Genomic DNA, 8,052 nt, shown 5'->3' with positions numbered 1-8,052 from the left:
TGCTCCCTAGAACTTGGTATGGAATTCTCAAAAACACAGTCTTCCCAGAATTGGAATTGTTTTGTTGTTTCACAAAAGCTTGTCTGGCAAACAGTCCAAATAGACAAAATTTTTATATATAGGAATCCATTAGTCTTGTGAGACCATGGATTTGTGCCTGGGCGAGGTTGTATGGAATACCGGCAGTTGCCCATGCTGCAAGACTCCCCTCTCCACACCACCGGTGTTGTCCAAGGGAAGGGGCAAGGGCCGATACAGCTTGGCACCGGTGTCGTCACAGAGCCCTGTGTGGCTAAGTTCCTTGCTCAAGGACACAACACGCTGCCTCAGCTGAGGCTCGAACTAGCGACCTTCAGATCACTAGACCAACGCCTAAACCACTTGGCCAACACACAAACAAATTAGTGCACAATAAAATGTGACACTACAGAAAAAGAGCAGTGTAGGTAAAAAATAAGGCGCAGGTAGATTGTGAGATCAAGGTCGAACTTATCGTACAAGGAGACTATTCAATACTTTTATAACAAGCTGTCCTGGAGACTGGTATTATGTTGTTTCAGGCTTTTGTATTTTCTGCCCAATAAAAGAGAAAAGAATAGAGAATGTGCGGAGTGGATTGTGGATGGGGTCTTTGACTCTGCTGGCTGCTTCACTGAGACAGCGAACTATTTACAATATTATTACAACATTTTGCTGTAACCACCCTCGCGGTTCCGCTTGCCGGAACTCACCGTGCTCATTTCAGTCAATCGCTCCTCTCTCTGAAGTTCGTTCAGTCGCCTCTTTGGGATTCGCTTCATCAGAGGGGATCTCTTCATGGGGAGGAACTGCTGGACTCCGGAGAACCAGAGGGAATGAGTGAGGACAAACACTGGATTGGCCATAAATAGGGGCGACGACCTCCTCATTGAGACCTCTGCTGAGGTGAGCGCGGAGCCTCGGACTTCAGTCGTGCGTGCATTTCGCTTTCTTGGTGAACTCTACTTGCGATGTGACCTCGTGTCTTTAACGCATCCCACTTTAAGAATTATCGGCACGCACATATTATTGGGGCTGTGTTTCGTGGACTTGCGTGCAGATGAAGAGAGCACTTGACAGATTAAAGGAATAGCTTCCCACACTCCTGCGAAATCATTAATGAAATCGCTGGCATTAAGCAGACCGGGTTATGAGGAGCTGTGAGCACTCATTCAACCCAGTTCAAGGTGCACGGCTGATGTGTGAGCTTTGGTCGCCGTTTCTCCGTTCCTGCCCACGGGCAGCACGCCCGGAGAGCATCCGTTCCGTAGTCCATAGGGTCCTTGGTTTCAGAGCTGGGCGATCGCTCACTGCCGGTACCGGGAGCCGGAGGAGCGGAAGGCTCGGCGTGGAGAAAGCAAATTCGACAGTAGGTCAAAGAGGGAATGAGAGGAAATCAGAAACGACTGGGGAGAGGGTGGAATCGGGAGAGAGGCAGAAGGGAGTCAAGGAGAGTTTGGCTGGGGGGTAGAGGAAACAGGAATCTAGGGAGAGTGAGATAAGGATCAGAGAGGGACCGGAACCGGGGTCGGGAGAAGAGCATCAGAGAGCGGGAGAGTAGTTATAACGAGAAAGAAATTGAATCCGAGAGGAGCACGGGACCAGGAGGATTGGGGAAACAGAGAATAGTTTAAGGCGGGAGAGGAATTGTGGAAAGGAGTGGAGGAATTGGGAGGCAGGAGGGGTTTCAGAGGGACGGGAGAGGGATCGGCGAGACGTGAGAGAGACGATAGAGCAGGAGAGGGATTGGGAAGAGGGAAAAAAAGATCGGGGAGATGAGACACAGGTAGGCAGATCGAGGACATAGGGGCGTGGAGACAGTCAACTGGCAGGATACTTGGTAGTGTGAAGGAGCAGAGGGATCAGGGGGTACGTGTCCACAGATCCCTGAAAGTTGCCTCACAGGTGGATAGGGTAGTTAAGAAAGCTTATGGGGTGTTAGCTTTCATAAATTCAGGGAAAGAGTCTAAGAGTCACGGGGTAATTATGCAGCTCCATAAAACTCTGGTTAGGCCACGCTTGGAGTACTGTGTCCATTTCTGGTCGCCTCACTATAGGAAGGATGTGGAAGCATTGGAAAGGGTACAGAGGAAATTCACCAGGATGCTGCCTGGTTTAGAGAGTATGCATTATGATCAGAGATTAAGGGAGTTAGGGCTTTACTCTCTGGAGAGAAGGAGAATGAGAAGAGACATGATAGAGGTATACAAGATATTAAGCGGAATAGATAGAGTGGATAGCCAGCGCCTCTTCCCCAGGGCACCACTGCTCAATACAAGAGAAGATGGATTTAAGGTAAGGGGTGAGAAGTTCAAGGAGATATTAGAGGAAGGTTTTTTACTCAGAGAGTGGTTGGTGTGTGGAATGCACTGCCTGAATCAGTGGTGGAGGCAGGTACACTAGTGAAATTTAAGAGACTACTGGACAGGTATAAGGAGGAATTTAAGGTGGGGGGTTATATGGGAGGCAGGGTTTAAGGGTCAGCACAACATTGTGGGCTGAAGGGCCTGTACTGTGCTGTACTGTTCTATGTTCTATAACTACAGAAAGCGATCACCAGCAAGGGTGAAGGTCCAGTCGCCAGCTACACATCGGCTGTCTATGATCCAGATCCCTGCAGGGAATTAAGGGACAATAGTTTGAGGAGATGGCCACGTTTGATCTAGACTGCTACTTGGATGATGATGGAGTTTCCTTTTCGCCCAATAAAACTAGTCAGTGTCTGGAAGATCTGCTGAAATGGTTGATTTTCCACGGCACCAAGGTGCATAACGAAGGGTCCAAGATCATCAGGATCCTGATCTCCATTGTCTACTCTGTGGTGTGTGCCTTGGGTCTGCTGGGCAACCTCCTGGTGCTTTATCTCCTGCAGGCCAACAAGAACAAGTCCACAATGACTATCTTGGTCATGGGCCTGGCTGTGACTGACATCCAGTTCGTGTTGACCCTACCTTTCTGGGCGGTGGACACGGCCATGGACTTCAGTTGGCCTTTCGGCCGTGTCATGTGTAAGGTGGTGTCATCTGTGACAGTGATGAGCATGTACGCCAGTGTCTTCTTCCTGGCTGTAATGAGTATCAGCCGGTACTGCTCGGTGTCCCAGTCACTGAAGATGAAAAGGAGGTCCTCCACATGCGGGGATGGGTTAACCTGTGTCTTCATCTGGGGTTTGGCTTGTGTGGCAACCCTTCCCCAGGCCACCTACTCCACCACCATCGTGCTCCCCACTGAAGAACTGTGCATCACCAAGTTTCCTGAGCTTCACAGCAACCCCCAGTTTTGGTTGGGCTCTATCAGGCGCTGAAGGTTTTGGTTGGCTTCGTCCTATCCCTTGCCATCATCTCCGCCTCCTACCTCCTGTTGCTGCGTTTCGTCAACAACAGAGAAATGAGCAGCAACAACTCAAAGAGGATGTCCAGGGTCACCAAATCCGTCACCATCGTGGTGTTGGCCTTCTTCATCAGCTGGTTGCCCAACCAAGCCATCACTCTCTGGAGCGCCTTCATCAAGCTTAATGTGGTCCATTTCAGTGTTGCCTTTTACAACACCCAGGCGTACGTCTTCCCTGTGACTGTCTGCCTAGCGCGCAGCAACAGCTGCCTCAACCCGGTCCTCTACTCCTGATGCCGAGGGAGTTCCGAGCAGCTGTCCGCGACCTGGTGCTGAAAGTCCGCGGGGTTAGCCGCATCCTCCCGTCTCCGTCACGGGAAGGCGCCCGGCAAGAAGGGACGGCTGCCAGTCACCATCTCCATGACAAGGTGAGTGGCTGGGGTTCTCTACAAACAGATGCAAGGAGAGTGGGATATCAGTGAGCAAGCTAGGAATTGGAAAGAGATTACGCTAGGGATCAGAGGGAGAAAAAGAGAAATCTGAAGAAAGAAAGGGATTCGGTCCAGTGCGTGCTCTTATTTCATACTTTAAATTCTGCATGTTTCTTTAAAAGCTTTACAACCTTAACTGGGCCAGGAAAGAGTACAGAATGGCACTCGCCTGAGCGTTAAGAGGTTATTTCTGCACAACACGGATAAATTGCACGCTCTATCCATTTTTCAAGCACTTATAGAATCAAGAACCATGCAGCACGGAAGCAGGTCATTCGGCCCAACTCGTCCATGCTGACTAATGGGCATCTATGTTAAACCATTGCCCAGCACTTAGTCAATGGACCTACGTGCCTAAACAATTCAAGTTCTCATCTGGACACTTCAATTCTATCAGTGCCCCAGCTTTCACCACGCTCTCAAACCATTGTCTGATGAAACAGGTCCCCTTCCAATCTCTTTTAAATCTCCTCCCTTGCCCTAGTTCTATGCTCACTAGTTTTGTCTACCTCTGATATGAGAAATAATCTACCCCATCTATATCGCACATGATTCATATATCCCAATCCTGTTCCCTCTTATCCTCCTGCACTCCAGGGAGCACAGGCCTGTTCTCTCCAGTGTCTCCCCATTTCTGAACTCCAGCATCTTAGGTAACTTCTTGTGAATCTTCTCTGCACCCTCATCAGTGCTATCACATTCTTTCTACATCTTGGAGACCAGAACTGGACACAGTACTTCAGTAGGGGTCCGAGCAAGGTTTTATCAGTTTGTAGCATAACCTCGCTCTGTACCCCAACTAATGAAGACCAGTATTCCATATTCCTTCATAACAATATTGTCTGCCTATGTTGCTACCTTTAAGGATCTGAGGATTTATACTCTAAGGTCCTTTTGTCCCTCAGACCCTACCATTCAAGGTGTACTTCTTAGCCTCATTAGAGCTCCCAAATTGCATCACCTCACAATTGTTGGGATTAAACTCCTGCCAATTTCAGCAATTCCATCAACACATCATTTTCAGATGATGAGAGGCATTGATCATGTGGATAGTCAGAGGCTGTTCCCCAGGGCTGAAACGGCTAACATGAGAGGGCACAGTTTTAAGGTGCGTAGAAGCAGGTACAGAGGAGATGTCAGGGGTAAGTTTTTTACTCAGAGAGTGGTGAGTGCGTGGAATGGGCTGCCGGCAGCGGTGGAGACGGATATGATAGGGTCTTTTAAGAGACTCCTGGTTAGGTACAGGGAGCTAGAAAAATAGAGGGCTATTGGTAACCCTAGGTAATTTCTAAAGTAAGTACATGTTTGGCACAGCATTGTGGGCCAAAGGGCCTGTATTGTGCTGTAGGTTTTCTATGTTTCTACGTTTCTACAACTCTCTGTGGCCTACCCTCCACACCATCAGCAACTCCACCATTCCGCAAATTTATTGATTTTGCCTCCCACATATATCATTTATTTCTATTACAAACATCAGTGAAATAGGCACTAATCAAAATCAATACGTGAGTTTACAGTTATTAAACAGAACGAAAAATTCAAAACTTGGAGCTACAAAGGGACTTTGAAGTCCTTGTGCAGGATTCCCTGAAGGTTAACTTACAGGTTGAGTCAGAGGTGAGGAAAGCAAATGCCACATTAGCATTCATTTCAAACGGACTAGAATATAAAAACAAGGATGCACTGGCGAGGCCTCACTTGGAGTATTGTGAGCAATTTTGGGCTCCTTATTTAAGAAAGGATGTGCTGCCATTGGAGAGGGTTTAGAGAAGGTTCACAAGAACAATTCCAGGAATGAAAGGCTTATTGTATGAAGAGCAATTAATTGTTCTCAGCCTTTATTCACTGGAATTTAGAAGAATGAGGGGGATCTCGTTGAAGCATATTGAATGTCAAAGTGAATGTAGATAGAGTGGATGTGGAGAGGATATTTCCTTTGCTGGGGAAGTCTCGGACTAGAGGGCATGGGCTCAAAATAGAGAGACATCCATTTAGAACAGAGATGTGAGGAATTTCTTTAGTCAGAGGGTCATGAATCTGTGAAATTCATTGCCACACGTGGCTGTGGATGCCAGGTCAGTGGATGTACTTAGGCAGAGGTTGATATGTTCTTGATTAGTCAGGGCATGAAAGGTTACCTAAAAAGGCAGGAGAATTGGGCTGAAACAGAAATGAATCAGCCATGATGAAATGGCAGTGCAGACTAGATGGGCCGAATGGCCTAATTCTGCTCCTGTGCCTTATGGTCTTATCACCTGGATAACTGCAAAAAAGGTGTGAGGCTTTATGTGATGTAAAGCTTTCACAAGTGAGTAATAGTTTAAAACAATCCTTGGATCTTTTCATTAGATAAACCGCTTCTATTGTTTACATTGGGATTATATCACAGTTTACTATTTATCCACTAAATTCACAGATGATTCATTGCCTGCTGTGGAAATTTGTCACTCTGGATTTTGGTAAGATTAGTTTTGAATGAAGACAGTCCCTTTTCCACCAGGGGTGATGACCACTGGATGACTGAAACGAAGAATACAGTAACTGGCAGGACGTCAGTGAGCAGTGCCCACTGAAAGCTGGGCTAAACTTAATGCCATTTGATTATGATCACAAACACCTTCTTGTGAAGAATTATTTCTCATTCATTGTCATGCAGCAACAACTCAAAAGTACCCACTGGACACTGAGCAGTGGTCTGTCACTGTAGTAATTTGTGGTTTCAAACTCAATAGTAAGAGGTTAAATTTATAATCTATGTTGACATTTCCATATCCATGGGTACTGTGTTGGCATACATGCTTTTCACTTGCCAGCATATTAATGTTAATTCACCAACTGATCTGTTCAAATAATGTGCTGATCTAAAAAATGGAATGCAACAATATCGTTCCTTTAGTCAATGGGATGAACTTTATTTTATAAAATTCCAACTTTGCAATCAAATCTCTCTATGACCTCAGCTCTCCATATTTCAATCTTCTTCCCCAACTCTCTATGCCTGTTGATCCTGGCCTTTTGCGCACAGTGCTTCTCTTTGTTCTACCATCGGTAGCCAGGCCATCAACCCTTGCACCTCCAATCAATGACATCCATTATTCAAACCCTCTCCCCTCCTCTTTCCTCTTTGAAGAATTCTCTTTAAAACTTTCCCATTGTCCAAGTTCCCTCAATCAGTTCTGCACAGCATTTGCTTTCACCTTAGACCTCTGTGATTAATGTTATAGCAGGTTAGTACAGTTAAGGCTCAACATTGGGAGAAGATGTAACTGCAAGAATGCTATTGCATTTTAGAATACACTGGGTGATGAGTTGTTGATGGCCACCATGAACAGTAGGCAAATTCTACTGTTCTTTTTCTCTCTCCAGGAGGTTCCATGTCATAATTCAAAACCTTGCTGAACGTTGAGAAAACGTACCTCTAAAGCTGACCAGACCATTTGAGAACAGGAATAAGAGTAGACCATTCAGTCCGTCAAGCTTCTCTTGCTTTTAAATTTGATCATGGCTGATCTGCGTTCTCATTCATTTATCACACTTTCAGTTCTTTCCTGATCTCAGTGATGATATTTTCCAATTGGCTTCAGCCTCCCCAACTTTCTGGGGAGGGAGTTCTGAATTCTCACAATCTTTAACTGAAGAAATGCATCCTAAGTAACAGACAACCATAGACTCTAGACTCTCTCTATGATAAGGCAATAAAATGAACGAACTGGAGACCAAACTAAAAGTTCTATTTACATTTACAGCAGCTTATTATTGTGAACAGGATATAAATTAGATTGAAACTCTCTCATCCTTAGAGCCTTAGGGTCTGACTTTTGCTGGAGCACCAAAAAATGCCATATCACAATATAGCTGCTCCAACAACCTCTAACCGAACTTATTCCCAACTCTAGGCTTACCAGTTCACTCTGTACAACCATTATGTGGTCTCCAACTGTGAACTGACAGCCTGTGAAAATTTGTCTTTGATAAACTGATTCAGTTTTCTGTATAAGTTTTATGTTTTATTTTCATATAGTTCATTAAGAAAGCTTTTTTTATATACTGTATCTCAAATCTAGCTAATACAGAAACTTTTGCTCATACAAAATACTAATAGAGCCACCCTGGTGGCAATTCTAAATGCCACTGATGCCAAGTTTAAAAATACAACAGTCCACGGGAGTGTTGTATCAGAGAATGCCAGAGTGGAGAGTTCCAACAAGTAATG

The 8,052-nt window shown here is 45.6% G+C and overlaps 1 pseudogene; it reads left to right on the top strand.

Moving 5' to 3' along the window:
- The first annotated feature begins 2,665 nt into the window (after window positions 1-2,665).
- Window positions 2,666-7,819, top strand: LOC134337157 (relaxin-3 receptor 1-like; annotated as a pseudogene).
- Window positions 7,820-8,052: the final 233 nt, after the last annotated feature.

Source organism: Mobula hypostoma, chromosome 24 (assembly GCF_963921235.1).
Source record: "Mobula hypostoma chromosome 24, sMobHyp1.1, whole genome shotgun sequence".
NCBI lineage: Eukaryota > Metazoa > Chordata > Chondrichthyes > Myliobatiformes > Myliobatidae > Mobula > Mobula hypostoma.
This window is presented reverse-complemented; position numbering and strand designations above follow the sequence as displayed.